Source organism: Humulus lupulus, chromosome 1 (genome assembly GCF_963169125.1).
Source record: "Humulus lupulus chromosome 1, drHumLupu1.1, whole genome shotgun sequence".
Classification (NCBI taxonomy): Eukaryota; Viridiplantae; Streptophyta; class Magnoliopsida; order Rosales; family Cannabaceae; genus Humulus; species Humulus lupulus.
In genome coordinates, this window is record NC_084793.1 from 117,583,494 (window position 1) to 117,598,934 (window position 15,441).

A 15,441-nucleotide genomic window follows, 5' to 3' on the forward strand; every position below is an offset into this window, starting at 1 on the left:
TCAACTTGCTGTTCAAACCTGCCTTTGCCGCCATTGGCCTGACGGAGGCTGATTTGGCGTCCTGCCCGACCCAAATCTACGGCTTCAACGGAGACGCGCTTCTCCCCATGGGAAAGGTCCAACTGCCGGTGACGCTGGGGGATGAGTTGCAGCACTCGTTCAAGTTCTGCACCTTTGTTGTGGTGGATTGCCCAACCGCTTACAACGTCATCTTTGGCCGACCCGCCCTGGTCGAGTTTGGGGCCATCACCTCCATCCGCCATCTATGCATGAAGTTCCCATGCAGCAATGGAGGAATAGGGACTATCCGCGGAGACCAAAAAAGCGCTCGTAAGTGTTACCATGTCTTTGCCCGTCCCGTATATATGGTCCGGGAAGAGCCCGTCGAGCCGGCCCTCCGCCCAGTTGAGCAAGTAGTCCAGGATGAGGACGATCTGGACCCGCGAATAGGAGACGAGCGTGTCCTGGAGCCAATGGACGAAATAGAAGAGGTATGCATCAGCGAAACCAACCCGACCAGGGTCATTCAAGTGGGAAAGAGCCTACCGGCGGACATTCGGGCCGCCATTATCGCCCGAGTCTAGGAAAACCAGGATCTTTTGGTGTGGTCCCACTCCGAAATGACCGGGATCGACCGCAATGTCATCTGCCACGCGTTAAGTATTGACCCAAACGCGACCCCGGCCCGCCAGAAACGCAGACCTTTGGGGACGGAAAGGGCCGAGGCCCTCAAGCTGGAGGTGGAGAAGTTATCTTCCATCAATTTCATCCGCGAAGCGGTATACCCCGTATGGCTGGCCAACCCGGTCTTGGTGCCGAAACCTAACGGGACCTGGAGAACTGGCATCGACTTCACGGACCTCAACAAAGCGTGCCCGAAGGACTGTTTCCCGCTCCCCCGAATAGACCAAATGGTGGACGCTACGTCCGGTTACGAGATCTTAAGTTTCATGGATGCCTACTCGGGCTACAACCAGATCTCCATGCACGTGGCGGATCAGGAGCACACCAGTTTCCAAACCGACAAGGGCATCTATTGCTACATAGTCATGCCTTTCGAACTCAAAAATGCCGGAGCAACTTACCAGAGGCTCGTCAATCGAATGTTTCGGGCCCAGCTAGGGCGAAACATGGAAGTATACATCGACAATATGTTGGTCAAGTCCAAGACGTCGGGGGACCATTCAGAGGATTTGGCAGAGGCTTTCGCGGCTATCCGGATGAAGCTGAACCCTAAGAAGTGCACTTTCGGCGTAGCTTCCGGGAAGTTCCTGGGCTTCATAGTGAGCTTCCGAGGAATCGAAGCCAACCCAGAGAAGATCAAGGAACTGATCGACATGGCCTCTCCCCGGAAGCATAAGGACGTTCAAAGCCTGACGGGGCGAGTGGCCGCCCTGAGCTGTTTCGTTTCCAAGGCCACGGACAAGTGCGTCCCTTTTTTCAACATCCTTCGGGGAAGCCAGCGGTTCGAGTGGTCACCCGAGTGCGAAGAAGCCTTCCAGAAGCAGAGAGAACACTTGGCCAAGGCCCCCATCCTGGCAAAGCCAGTCGAAGGAGAGCCTTTATACCTATACCTGGCTGTGACCGAGCATGCCATCAGCGCCGCGTTGGTACGAGAAGAGGAAAGGACACAACTCCCGGTATACTACATGAGCAAGCAGTTACTAGACGCCGAATCTAGGTACCCGCTGATCGAAAAGCTGACTTTCTGCCTATTGATGGCATCTCAGAAGCTTCGACCCTACTTCCAGGTTCATGCCATAAAGGTCTTAACCAACCATCCCCTGCGGCAGGTGTTGCAGAAACCTGAGTCGTCGGGGAGACTCCTGAAATGGGCAATGGAGCTGAGCCAATTTGATATATCCTACGTGCCCCGGGTGTCCATTAAGGGACAGGCCCTGGCCGATTTCATCGTCGAATGTTCCGGGATCCCCCCAGAAGAGAGTATCCCCGCATCTTCCGCGACGCCCGTTTGGAAAATCTTCGTGGACGGAGCCTCGAACGAGAACGGGGCCGGCGCCGGGATCATCTTGGTGTCACCGCAGGGGCACCAACTACAAAATGCCCTTCGTTTCCAGTTCAAATCCTCGAACAACGAGGCGGAGCATGAAGCTGTCCTAGCCGGCCTGTGTCTGGCCCGGGAAGTAGGGGCAACGAACCTCGAAATTTACAGTGATTCTCAGCTGGTAGTCAGACAGATTTCGGGGGAATATCAAACCAAGGGAGAACGGATGGCGGAATACGTGACTCAAATGAGGGAGATGCTCCAAACGTTCGCGGCGCATTCCATCCGCCAGATTCCCCGGGAGAAGAATGTGTTCGCAGATACATTAGCGAAGTTGGCAACCGACGCAGAGGCCGATCTGGCCGGACTTTTTCCCGTCAACCATCTCCCCGTCCTAAGCATCAGGGCTCCCACCGTCAATACGGTCGACCACTCCACTTCCTGGATGGGGCCGCTGATCCGATACCTGTCCACCGGGGAAGTTCCGAATGATCGAGCCGCGGCTAGGAAACTCCTATACCAGGCCCACCGGTACGTCATGATGGACGGGAAACTCTATCGCTGGGGACTGTCTATGCCTTACCTCAGGTGCGTGTCCGGAACCGAACTGGGAGCCATTATGCATGAGGTCCACGAAGGCTTTTGCGGAGATCACACGGCCGGGCCCAGTCTGTCCAAGAAGATTCTGCGCCAAGGATACTTCTGGCCCACCATGAAGAAAGACTGCATAGACTACGTCCGTAAGTGCGAGCAGTGCCAGAGGTACGCGAAGATCCCTCGGGCCCCCCCGACAGAGATAACCTTGATGAACAGTCCCTGGCCGTTTGCAGTGTGGGGGATCGATCTTGTGGGATCTCTCCCGACTGGGAAGGGAGGGGTAAAATATGCCATTGTGGCGGTAGACTATTTCATGAAATGGGTCGAGGCAGAGCCCATGAACACGATCACGTCCAAGAAGGCCCTAGATTTCGTCGTCAACAACATAGTGTGTCGATATGGCCTCCCCGACAACGGGAAGCAGTTTGACAGCTTCCACTTCACGGATTTTTGCGAAAGACACGGTATAGTGAAGAGTTTCTCGGCAGTCGCCAGACCGCAAGCGAACGGGCAGGCCGAAGCCGTGAACAAAATCCTAAAAGGGATGCTGAAGAAAAAGCTTCAGGCCTGTAAGAGCAAATGGCCCGAGGAACTCCCATGCGTATTGTGGGCCTACCGGACGACCGAAAGGACGTCAACCGGGCACACCCCCTACTCAATGGTTTATGGATGCGAAGCCGTCATCCCAATTGAAACGACCGTCCCGTCCCATCGACGCGACACATATGATCCTGCCCAGAACCACGCCTTGCTCCAGGAATCGCTGGATCTTATCGAGGAGATCCGGGAGGAATCGCAAGTGCAGTTGACGATGTACCAGGGCAAGATCGCGCGGCATTTCAACTCCAAAGTCAAGAACCGCAAGTTCAAAACCAGCGATCTAGTCCTGCGGAGGGTCTTCCCTGCCACTCAGGATCCGGGAGTAGGGGTTCTGGGCCCTAATTGGGAAGGGCCGTATGAGATCCAGCACGAGGTCTGCCCCGGAACGTACCGCTTGAAGCGGCTCGATGGTTCCGAGGTTCCGCGAGTTTGGAATGCGGAGCATCTCCGCAAATACTACCAGTAGTCCTGGGACTTGTCCCAATTTAGTATTTACGTTGTAAGCAATGTACACCCGAGGGCTAATTCCCTTTTGACTAATGAAAACGACGTGTGTAAAACGTCGTAAAGGGCTATCGTCACCAAGAAAATGTACGCCTTAGGGCGAATTCCTTTCGAATTTCTTTCCCAAGTGACCCCAGACCCGTCTCCGCTCACTTGCGGGGGGTATCATCCCAGGCACATTCGAAAAAGAGGACCGAGCCCAAGGCCGGTCCCACCCCAGACGAACGATGTCCGGGGGTATATAATAAAAGAGACCAAGCCCAAGGCTTGTCCCGCCCCGGACGAAATGACGTCCGGGGAAATATTAAAAAAGGGACCGAGCCCAAGGCTCGTCCCGCCCCGGACGAAACGACGTCCGGGGATATTAAAAAAGAGGACCGAGCCCAAGGTCGGTCCCACCCCGGACGAACGATGTCCGGGGGTATATAATAAAAGGGACCAAGCCCAAGGCTCGTCCCGCCCCGGACGAAACGACGTCTGGGGATATTAAAAAAGAGGACCGAGCCCAAGGCCGGTCCCACCCCGGACGAACGATGTCCGTGGGTATATATTAAAAGGGACCAAGCCCAAGGCTTGTCCCGCCCCGGACGAAATGACGTCCGGGGATATATTAAAAAAGGGACCGAGCCCAAGGCTCGTCCCACCCCGGACGAAACGACGTCCGGGGATATTAAAAAAGAGGACCGAGCCCAAGGCCGATCCCACCCCGGATGAACGATGTCAGGAGGTATATAATAAAAGGGACCAAGCCCAAGGCTCGTCCTGCCCCGAACGAAATGACGTCCGGGGATATATTAAAAAAGGGACCGAGCCCAAGTCTCATCCTGCCCCAGACGAAACGACGTCCGGGGATATTAAAAAAGAGGACCGAGCCCAAGGCCGGTCCCACCCCGGACGAACGATGTCCGGGGGTATATAATAAAAGGGACCAAGCCCAAGGCTCATCCCGCCCCGGACGAAATGACGTCCGGGGATATATTAAAAAAGGGACCGAGCCCAAGGCTCGTCCCGCCCTGGACGAAACGACGTCCGGGGATATTAAAAAAGAGGACCGAGCCCAAGGCCGGTCCCACCCTGGACGAACGATGTCCGGGGGTATATAATAAAAGGGACCAAGCCCAAGGCTCGTCCTGCCCCGGACGAAATGACGTCCGGGGATATATTAAAAAAGGGACCGAGCCCAAGGCTCGTCCCGCCCCGGACGAAACGACGTCCGGGGATATTAAAAAAAGAGGACCGGGCCCAAGGCTGGTCCCACCCCGGACGAACGATGTCCGGGGGTATATAATAAAAGGGACCAAGCCCAAGGCTCGTCCCGCCCCGGACGAAATGACGTCCGGGGATATATTAAAAAAGGGACCGAGCCCAAGGCTTGTCTCGCCCCGGACGAAACGAAGTCCGGGGATATTAAAAAAGAGGACCGAGCCCAAGGCCGGTCCCACCCCGGACAAATGATGTCCGGGGGTATATAATAAAAGGGACCAAGCCCAAGGCTCGTCCCGCCCCAGAAGAAATGATGTCCGGGGGTATATTAAAAAAAAATGGGGACCAAGCCCAAGGCCGGTCCTACCCCGGACGAAATGATGTCCAGGGGTATATTAAAAAAGGGGACCAAGCCAAAGGCTCGTCCCGCCCCGGACGAACGATGTCCACACCAAGGTTAGTGACTTGGAAAATTTAGTTGGGTCTGGTCCCGGCCGTTGGAACCAGGACAAAAACCCCCTGCAATTAGTTAGTCGCGGCAACAAATTGAAATCTCTACTGAACAATGGAAGGAAGCTTTCTTAAAAGACAAAAGAAAGTAGCAAGGTTTTAAGTTTAATTACAAGCCAAAAACAATAACAAAAGTACAAGGCCAAGAAACGGGCCTACAACGCATCCGCCCGGAGGTCCGCATCCTCCCTCTCCTTGGCCTCGTATTCGGCACGCTTCGATTGTGGGTCAGGGAAGACGAGGAGGTCCATGTTCTTATCCTTGCACCAGGCCATATAGATGGCCTCGTCGAAGGTAACATCCACCAAGTTATCGGCCTCCTCCTTCTCCTGGCGGGTCGTCTCATGCGCCGCCTTCTCCTGAAGCAGGGAGTCGCCCAATTCGCAGACTCGGGCTTTCAGGGCCAGGATCTCCTCATTGTCCAGGGCGGACTGTGCCGCGGCCGTCTCCAAGAGCGTCACCCTTTCATCGGCGACTCTTGTCTTCCGGGACAACTCCTCTTCCAGCCCAGCCTTGGCGCGGCCAATCTCCTCGCGCTCCGCCTTCAGGCGGGCCACTTCTTCCTGGAGATGGGCCGTTTCCCGGCTAAAGGTCTCCTTGACGACCTCCCTCTGGTTCACGGCCGCCTCCAGCTCCAGCTTGGCCGTCTCCATCTTTATGGCAAGCTCGGCTACTAGGTCGGCACTCCTCTGGGACAGTAAGTCAACCTGGAGCAAAGAAAAGTTAGAAAATAAAACCAACAAGTGACGGAAGGAATATAAGTGAAGCGAACATTACCGCGGTGGCCTGGTGGCGGAGAGCCTGAGAGATGAACCGCACGTCCGGGTTAGCTATCGTGGCATACCTCTTCAGCTGAAGGTTGGACATAGTGCTCCCAACCTGATCCAGCAAGTCAGCAGCCATGGGGGCGATGTCTTGGCCCAGCTTGGGGCGGAACCCCGCCTCAGCAGCTAGCCGGTCCACGATCGGCTGGGGAGCGCTGAACTCGGCAGGACGGTCCGAGAACTCGACCTGACGATGGATTGTCAGGGCCTTGTAAGCGTCGTCCCTCCAGCACCGGCCATTTTCCCAGGTCCGGTTGATCAGCCGGGACTGTTCGTCCCGCAGGGCGATCTCCCCCTCCTCGAGAAGAGTTGGGCGGAGGGGAAGGGCTGGCGGAGCAGGGATCTCCTTCGTGGTTAGCTGACTCTCCCCATGCAACTCCTCAGTTGTTTTCGACCGTGTCGTCCGGGGCCTCTTCCCGCGTTCGCCTTCCCTGGCGTCGTCTTCCGGGCCCCTCTTTCCTGAGCTCCGGCTTACGGCGTCGCCCGCCTCCAAATCAATCACCGGGGGCCGGTCCGAAGGGACGTCTGCGGCCGGCTCCACGGCCTGGAAGGGGACCACTGCCAGAGCCTCGCCGGGACAGGGCACTGACCCGGGTGTTTCATTGGTGGGGACGGGCTCCGAGCCTGCCTTGACGTTTGACCTCCTGGCTGCCTTCTTGGCCGACCTTTCCTTGATGAGCCTCCTCATCTCGCTGGCCGGGTTAGACATATCGGAATCCTCTGCAAAAGTACAGGAGAAAGGAGTTAGTATGATAAGCCAGACAGGAAAACACAACAGTAAAAAAGAACAGCCCGGGACGAACCCTCATCTAGGCCCCAGGCGAGACTCAATTCCCTTAAAGCGAATGAGTGTATCCGGTCTCCTACGTCATCCGAGGTTAGAAACCCCCCATACCGGAGGAACCCGGACAGGAACATTAGGATCCCTGATCCTACAGGGACGATAGATGAAGGCCTCATCTCCCCATCAGCCCCAAACTCGGGGTTCGGCGGCTCTAGCCTATCCCTAGCTAAGTCCCCGACTTGGGGAGCATAAGTTAAGATTAAAGGGGAGTTACCTCACCCCGATACACTAGCCCCGGGAGTCCCGGCGTTTGGTAGGGCGTCTTCGAAAAGCTCCTCCAGCTCTTCCGAGGTGGCCTCTTCCGCCGGAAGCTGATTCTTCTTACGCTGGGCTGCCGTGACCCGCACCGCTCTCACCACCTCGGCGATGTGGTCGAGGGCCAACTGCTCCCGGACCTCGTTGTCCTTCTCGCACGGGATGCCCCGGAAGCTCGAGACGACAATGGTCTGGGTGGCCGCCAGCAACCCTATTAGCCGGAGGTTTTTGTCATTGACATAGCCCCCAACATCCAGCTCCTCCGCGGTCAGCTTGGCATAAAACCGCCTCCTTTCCAGGAGAAACTCGATAAGGGGGGTTTGAATGAAGGGACCTGTGACCCGGAAGATACGATAAGAGGTGGAAGCAAAAGATGAGTAAAAGAGAGGGTCCGGGGGAATACTTACCCACTCGCTGGAAGTCTAGCAGCAGCGTGGGGTTCTTGTCAATAAGGAACCCGGATGTCATGAACCAATAATTCCTGACATCCGGAGGGTGCTTCCAGGTGCTGGTAGGAGCAAGGTAGCCACTCCGCGGCTGCAGCCTGTAAAAGCCGTCCAAGCTCTTGTTTTTAACATTGACTTGCGGCACCAACTTGTAAAAGTACAAGACTTCCGCCGGAATGGGCTCCGCGATTTCCTTCGCGACACAAAACACCTTCCACCCAGCAAGCAGACGGTACGCTTGCGGCAGCAGTTGGAAAGGTGCGATCCCCACGTATGTCAGGAACCGCACGAAGTAGTCATGAAGCGGGAGCGTAGCTCCCGCGCTAATATGTTCGGTGCTCCAAGCCCCGAATCTATCCACGGACGTATGCGCCCGTTCCTCTAGCCTAGCCATGTGATTGTGGAAGAGACCCGAAGTCGATTCGATGCCCAGCTTCGTCTCCAGGAGCAGCATCATCTGGTAGTTCCGGAACGAGTTAGCCGTTATGTCCATTTCCCACCTATTGCCTTTGGGCGTCTTGGATCCGGGAGCGACTATAGGGGCCCTATTGACCTCTTCTTCTGAATGGAGTGTAACGCCCGTGGCCATGATTGAAGATCTGAGAACAGAGAAAGAAAGACCAAGCAGTCAGTACCTAAACCCAAAAAAGTCGGTTGAGGTACAGGGAGTCTCCTAAGGACTGCTTGGAGTCCCGTCGGACCAGGCCCGGGACCCCGAAAAGCCCCGGGACCCTGATCGCGAGAGAAGGCTACTAAGGTCCACCCCTTGTCTGGGAAGCATCCGAGCACGGTGCCACCCAAACCAGGTAGCCTCCCTAACAAATTCTAAAGCACAGGGCCTAGGTGCATGCATATAGAGAGCATAAGTTCACAAAGTTGGTAACGGAATTAGAAAAGACTTACTGTGTGGTGTCGACCGCTGAGGCTGGTGGCTGTCCGACCGTAAGGATGGCAGAACTTCGTCCTTGAAGTGGCACAGCCGATGCAGTAATTCGTCGACGGGACAAACCCGAGAGACGCCGTCAGGTTGAGGAACAAAGGTTGAGGCTCTGGGGAACAGGCGGTGGCGCAGAACTAGCAAGCGGCGGAGTAGTTCGTCGGCGAGGTCAGACATGCAAAGCTCTAACAAGCGTTTGGGTTTTTTCTTAAGCTGGTTCGAAAATGGAAAAGTGCCAAATGTTGTTCTCTGGAAGTCTTTATATCGGCCCCCAAATTCGGGCCCACGATCCAACGGTCAGGTGCCTCTTCATCCGACGATCAAGGATCGCGCAAGGGGCATTTATGAGTCCTTTTGGTCTGGATCCTCGACGTCTCAAATCCGACGGCCCAGGAGTGGCGAATGCTAAAGGACGCCCCATCCTACGGTCCACCTCGTTCCAGGGACATTAATGATGACTCCCCCCCCCCCCCCGTGCGGATGTGACGCCTCGTAACGTGCGTTGACCCCTAGTCTAGGCCTAGCAGTCTCTGGGAGGCCTAGGCGACTCTTCGAGGCCCTTGCAACAATCACAAGGCGACACGTGTGTCGTTTTTCTTAAATCGGGCCAAGGGTAAACGTCCCCGGATCACGGTGAACGATCCGGGCTGAGCAGTCTGCCATTGCCACGGCCTTTCGGCCAAGCCTCCTAGCTTGGGCAGGAACTGGGGAGACAACTTGGCGAGCGCCGCGAGGGTGATGCAACCCTCCTCCCGGCAAGCCCGGGTGAAGGCTTGGGGGGTAAGTGTTATCCCCATTTCCTGGAAGGGCTTTGGGCCTTCGCCCTGGCCCACGGTCAGAGGTCCGACTCGGCATATGGGCCTAGCCCAAGGTCCCTTGGTTTGAATATCGCCCAAGGGAATTGGTACGGACCGGGGACTCTAGACTGGGCCCATCTGGAGGGGTCCGGGCCGTACCTCCGGGTTCGTCGTCACCTTGAACGGTCCCGGCGATGTCCAGAGCGCCCGGACCGTCGCGGCCTATGCGTCCCTATCCCGGAGCCTGGTATGGTCCGGGCCCGAGGTAAACGGAGCGGGCCGATGGTAAATGGACCTAGATCACCTCCTCCCCAGTTGAAGGGCCAGGCATCCAGAATCCTGAAACCGTCTCATTTCGCGTGGGCATTGTCCCCCACTTTTCGCCTGCAGAAAAGGTCGCCTCGGGATTGCCCACTGGTGTGTCAGGACTGCGCAGCCAAGTACCCTGGCCAGTCTTGTCTCCTGAATCAGCCTCGTGACTCGAAGTGGTCAGAGCCAAAGCGCCGTTTTGTCGGGCAAAGGCTTGTGTCATAGGTCAACTAATTGGGCCTTAGCTGGTTTGAATTTTGTGTATTGTATACCTTTTTATATTGGGCCTCCACTAGGAAGGCCCCTTATGCACATTCCTCTGATGGGCCCAGGACGGATCCGGCCCAGACCCGGTGTCCCCCTCAGCTTATAAATATAAGCTGTAGAACAGGGAAAAAAAAGAAAGAGAAGAAAAAGGAGGGAGAAGGCAGAAACTCTGTTAAGATATAATTAGAAAACTCCATTGTAAAAGCTTCTTCTAGCTCTAATATATGGACTTGTGGACTAAGGCTAGTTAACGCCCCAACCACGTAAAAACCTCATGTCGATCTTCCATTTTTAATAGTATTACTAGTAAATATCATTCATTAATATAGTTGCCGAAAATCTCAGTTAACAGGAACCATTATTCAATCTATAAGAAGGTATATATTCCATATCTGTTAAACTACGTCCCCAACCAAATACATCATTGAGTCCCCAAAATAATTATTTTTAGCCTAATCATTCTGACAAACCTTAACAAATAAATCAAAGGATTAGATGACATACATAGGAGTTCATAGTAACCTCATGATTAAGATTATCGTGTATATGATCATCGTTTGATGTGTTTGAATAATACTATGAAACAGTGTTTAAACAATTACTAACAAATCACATCTGGTCCAGTTGTACATAGTCTCAGCATGCAAAGTACCTCCACTAAAGTGTCCTACTACACTAGTAACCTGGATCTAGGTCACATGTATTCATAATACTAGTGGAACGTACTAGCAGTAATTAATCTAAAGATTGCATAACTTTATTTTATTGCGAACTATTTAATTTTATTGTCTTAATCTCAATCCTCCCATACCAATATGAGATTAATTTTGTGATATTCACTTAATATTATCATATAATATCAGACATAGTCTATATATATAATAATTCAATTCAATTATTTATTTCATTTAAAATATTTGTCAACTACAATTGCTTTAAGGGCACTATTCCCAACAATCTCCCACTTGCCCTAAAGAAAATTGAGGCATCTCTTTTAATATGTCAACCGCATTCTCTTGACCAATTTTTTTCTAACAAAGTCTTGTTTTGAAGTTATCTTGAAGATTATTACATCAATTTGTCTTGTATTCAATGATACTTCATTTCATGTGCTTTACCCTCTCATGATTTCTAGTTCTTTTATAATAGTTTTATCTCCATTGCTTTCGCAATGAGATGCTAGCTGTTTATTCTAGTCTGAAAACCTTTCTAGAATGTTAAAGAACTTAACTAAATCAAATAGCCTATTTAACTACTCGTAGTTGTTAGATATCAACTTTTGTGGAGAAACATATAAATATGAAATGTCTAACACATTTCTAGATTAATGTGTTTCCTCTACAGCTATGGAATCTGATTCTGATATCAATCTTTAAAGATTTAATATCTGATCATCCATTGGGATTTTAGGTCTCTACCCAAATGTGCATACATATAATCTCTATTATATTTAAGATACTCAAAACTAAGTCCTTATAATTATTCAATGACTCAATCCATAATGGATTGATAACTGTTGACTATTCCCACCGTTTAACAAATGTCAATTCGAAAATATAACATTCGATACATTAGACAGTCTATCATTGAGTTGTAGGAATGTTGTCTCATGTCCTCTTTTTTAGATAATACACCCTCATTACTAGGAAGGCAGAAAGCATTTCTTGGATTTTTTTTTTGATCAAGAAGAAATTGAACTTCATTGAACAAATGAACAATACAAATGAGAGTCAAAACAATTGAGAGTCAAAGACTCAAACACCAACAGGAAACCTGCCAACTACAAACCAGAACAGAAAACTACTAATTACATTGTAGTTGCCGAATATACAATTGGTCCTTAACTGAGATATGACTTTTGGACACTATATTTAGCCTATATTTAGTAGTATATTTAATTTCCTGAGTTAGTTTCAATACTGTTGAGGAATAACCATCATGAAAACATTTATTCCTATTTCTCCATATATTATAAGTGACTACAGCACAAACCATATTCACAATATCAGCTTTAACTCCATTTCGAGCTCTAGACAACCACACCAACCAGCTTTGAAAATCGAGAGGCCAAGCAACAAACCCCAACCAGTCAAAAATGCTATTTACCAACTGATTAGAGAGACTACAATCAAAGAAAAGATGAGAATGGCTCTCCAGAAATCTATCACAAACTGGGCACATCTCTGAAGCCATTTGAACATGCAACCTGCTAAGATTGTCCCTAGTTAATAGCTGAGAATTAACCACTTGCCAGAACATAAACCTGTGATTTGGAAGGATGATTCTACTCCAAACAGTTCTGTAGTACTCTAACCTTTGCTGAACTAAGAGGCTGTTATACAATCTAGAAGACTTAAACTTCCCTTGCGCACCAACAGAAAATATATCAGCAGGCCTAAAATGAACCCTGAGATGACATAGCTTCTACCAATACCAACTGCAATCAGCTATTAAATCATAGTTCCAGAAGTTGACACCTTTCAAATAAATGGAATGGATCCATTTAACCCAAAGCAAATCAGGTTTAGCTGATAAAGCCCAAACATATTTTGCTAACACAGCTCGGTTCCAAATAGCTCCTTCTCTGAATCCCAAGCCTCCATAGGGTTTAGGGAGACAAACCTTCTGCCAAGAGGGAATGTGTAACTTACTTCTCTGTCCAGAAGAGCCCAACAGAAATCCCTGACAGATCTTTTCAATTTCCTTGACTATGCTTTGAGGCAAAACAAAGATAGACATCCAATAGTTTCGAAGCCCAAGCAAGACTGAATTAATAAGCTGAATCCGACCAGCAAATGACAGGTGTCTACTCGCCCAATTCTGAATCTTCAAGCGAAATTTCTTAATGATAACCTCACAATCTTCATGTTTCCATTTAGTAGGCCTCATGGGAACCCCAAGGTAATTTAGAGGAAACGATCCTTCTGTCAGATTTAACTCAAGGGCAATTCTGGTTCTGTCAATGTTTGAAACGCCACCAAAAAAGACATGAGACTTATCAGAGTTAATGGATAGACCTGTGGCTGCAGCAAAATCATCAAGAACATCCTTGATAGCTCTAACAGCAGCGAGAGAGCCTTTACAGAATAACAATAAGTCATCCGCAAAACAAAGATTTATGAGCTTGAGACTTTTACACATTGGGTGATATCTAAAGGGTGAGCTAAGAGCAGCTAGTTGCAAGCTTCTTGTCAGATATTCCATAATAAGGACAAACAACAAAGGTGACATGGGGTCACCTTGTCTCAGCCCTTTCCCACCTTTAAATTTGCCTTGAATTCTGCCATTCATCAGAAGAAAATAAGAAGTATTCCTAACACAAGCCATGACCCAACCGATGAATTTCATAGGAAATCTAAGAGCTTTTAACAGGTCCTCAAGAAAATCCCAATCTATCGTGTCATAGGCCTTTCTAAGATCTATCTTGATAGCACATCTCGAAGAAGTAGAAGTCCTCCCATAGTTTTTGATGATATCTTGAAAAATCATAACATTATGGGCAATAGAGCGACCCTTGACAAATGCTCCCTGATTAGGCTGTACTAGATCAGGGAGAATATCGGCCATTCTCTTACAAATCAGTTTCGCCTTACACTTGTACAATGTAGAGCAACAAGCTATGGGTCTGTAGTCAACAACCCGTGAGGGGTTAGCAACCTTAGGAATCAAAGATAAGGTTGTTTCATGGAGCTCAATAGGGAAATTACCAGTTTCAAAACACTGAGTAATAGCAGCACGCACCTCATCCCCTATGTCCTGCGAAACTGCTTTAAAAAATCCTGAACCAAATCCATTAGGACCCGGAGATTTGGTTATAGGAATGCTGAATAAAGACTCCCGAATCTCCTTCCTAGAAAAAGGTTTAAGAAGCTTCATTTGCTGCTCAACTGAAAGCTGAGGCCCTATCTCTACAATCTAAACTTTTAATCTTCCTATGGCCGAGTTGGAACTTCCCAAAAAATCTTTGAAATGCCCCACAAAATGAGAAACCACTTCTGAGAACTTATCCACCATTTTTCCATCTTCTGTAATGAATGAGACAATACCATTCTCCGCTTTACGCTTCTTTAAAAAAGCATAAAAAAAGGAAGTATTCAAATCTCCCTGTCTCAGCCAAGTAACCTTACTCCTCTGAACTAAGAAACTTTGATAAAGCCTTTCCTGAACAGAAAAAGCTTCAGCATCTTTCCTCTCAGCTTCCTGATAACTAAGAGCATGGGGGTAAGCTTGAGCTTGCATTTGAGCTTCTTGATAAGTCTCTTTAGCCTTGTAGTAGTTAACCTTCAGATCTCCAATTTTGTCTATATTAAAGGCTTTCAAACAATGTTTTAGTCTCAGCAATTTAAGATAAATGGCCTTAATACCAGCAGCATTAATCGGCAGCTTCCAGCTCCTTAAAACCTGAGCATGAAAATCATGATGTTCTGTCCAATAGTTGTAGAACCGAAACACCCTAGTCCCCATCTTCTCTGGAACCTGAGTTTTAACAAGACAAGAGCAGTGATCAGATATAGCTTCCCATCTGAACATAGCAGTAGATTGAGGAAACAAATCAATCCATTTCTCATTTATGAGCACATGATCAATTTTAGTGTAAATTCTAGCATCACCATTTTGGTTATTGGTCCAAGTAAAATAAGAACCAACACTTTTTAAAGGCTCTACATAAGCTTCTGCAAGCCACCGAATGGGGTCAACCAGCTCCAAGTTTGAAATAGGCTTCCCTCCCGATCTGTCTTTGCCTGAAAAAGGGGCATTAACGTCCCCTAAAAATAACCAAGCTTTGTCCTTAAGAAACGACCTTCGAAGTCCTTCCCAAAGACTTCTCCTTCCTTCTATCGAATTCAAACCATAGACGAAAGTTACACCAAAATCCTGCTGCACACCAGTCAACTTAACCAAACAATGAACAAATTGGTTAGATTCCTCTAAGATAGTGATCTTAACAAATGACTTCCTCCAAACCATCAAAAGACGACCTTTAATAACTGAACTAGTATAGTAATCCCAATTCAAAAAATGAAGATCTATAAACCTACTTATTTTGCTGCCCTTCATTTTAGTCTCTAAAAGGCCACCAACACCTATTCTGTTACTTTTACAAAGGTCACTAACAGGGCTATGCTTATTAACTCCATTAAGCCCTCTAACATTCCAACTCAAAATATTACTACTATCCATTGGAGGAAACTAATAAGGAATTTCCATCTTTACCACTTACCAGGTCCTCTTGAAGCACCACAAACTTGTTTAATCTCTTGTTCTTTTGACCTAAGTTCTTAGCAATTGTAACTGACCTCTGTCCCTCCTTTGATTGAACAGTAACTTTTTTCGGAGTATGCC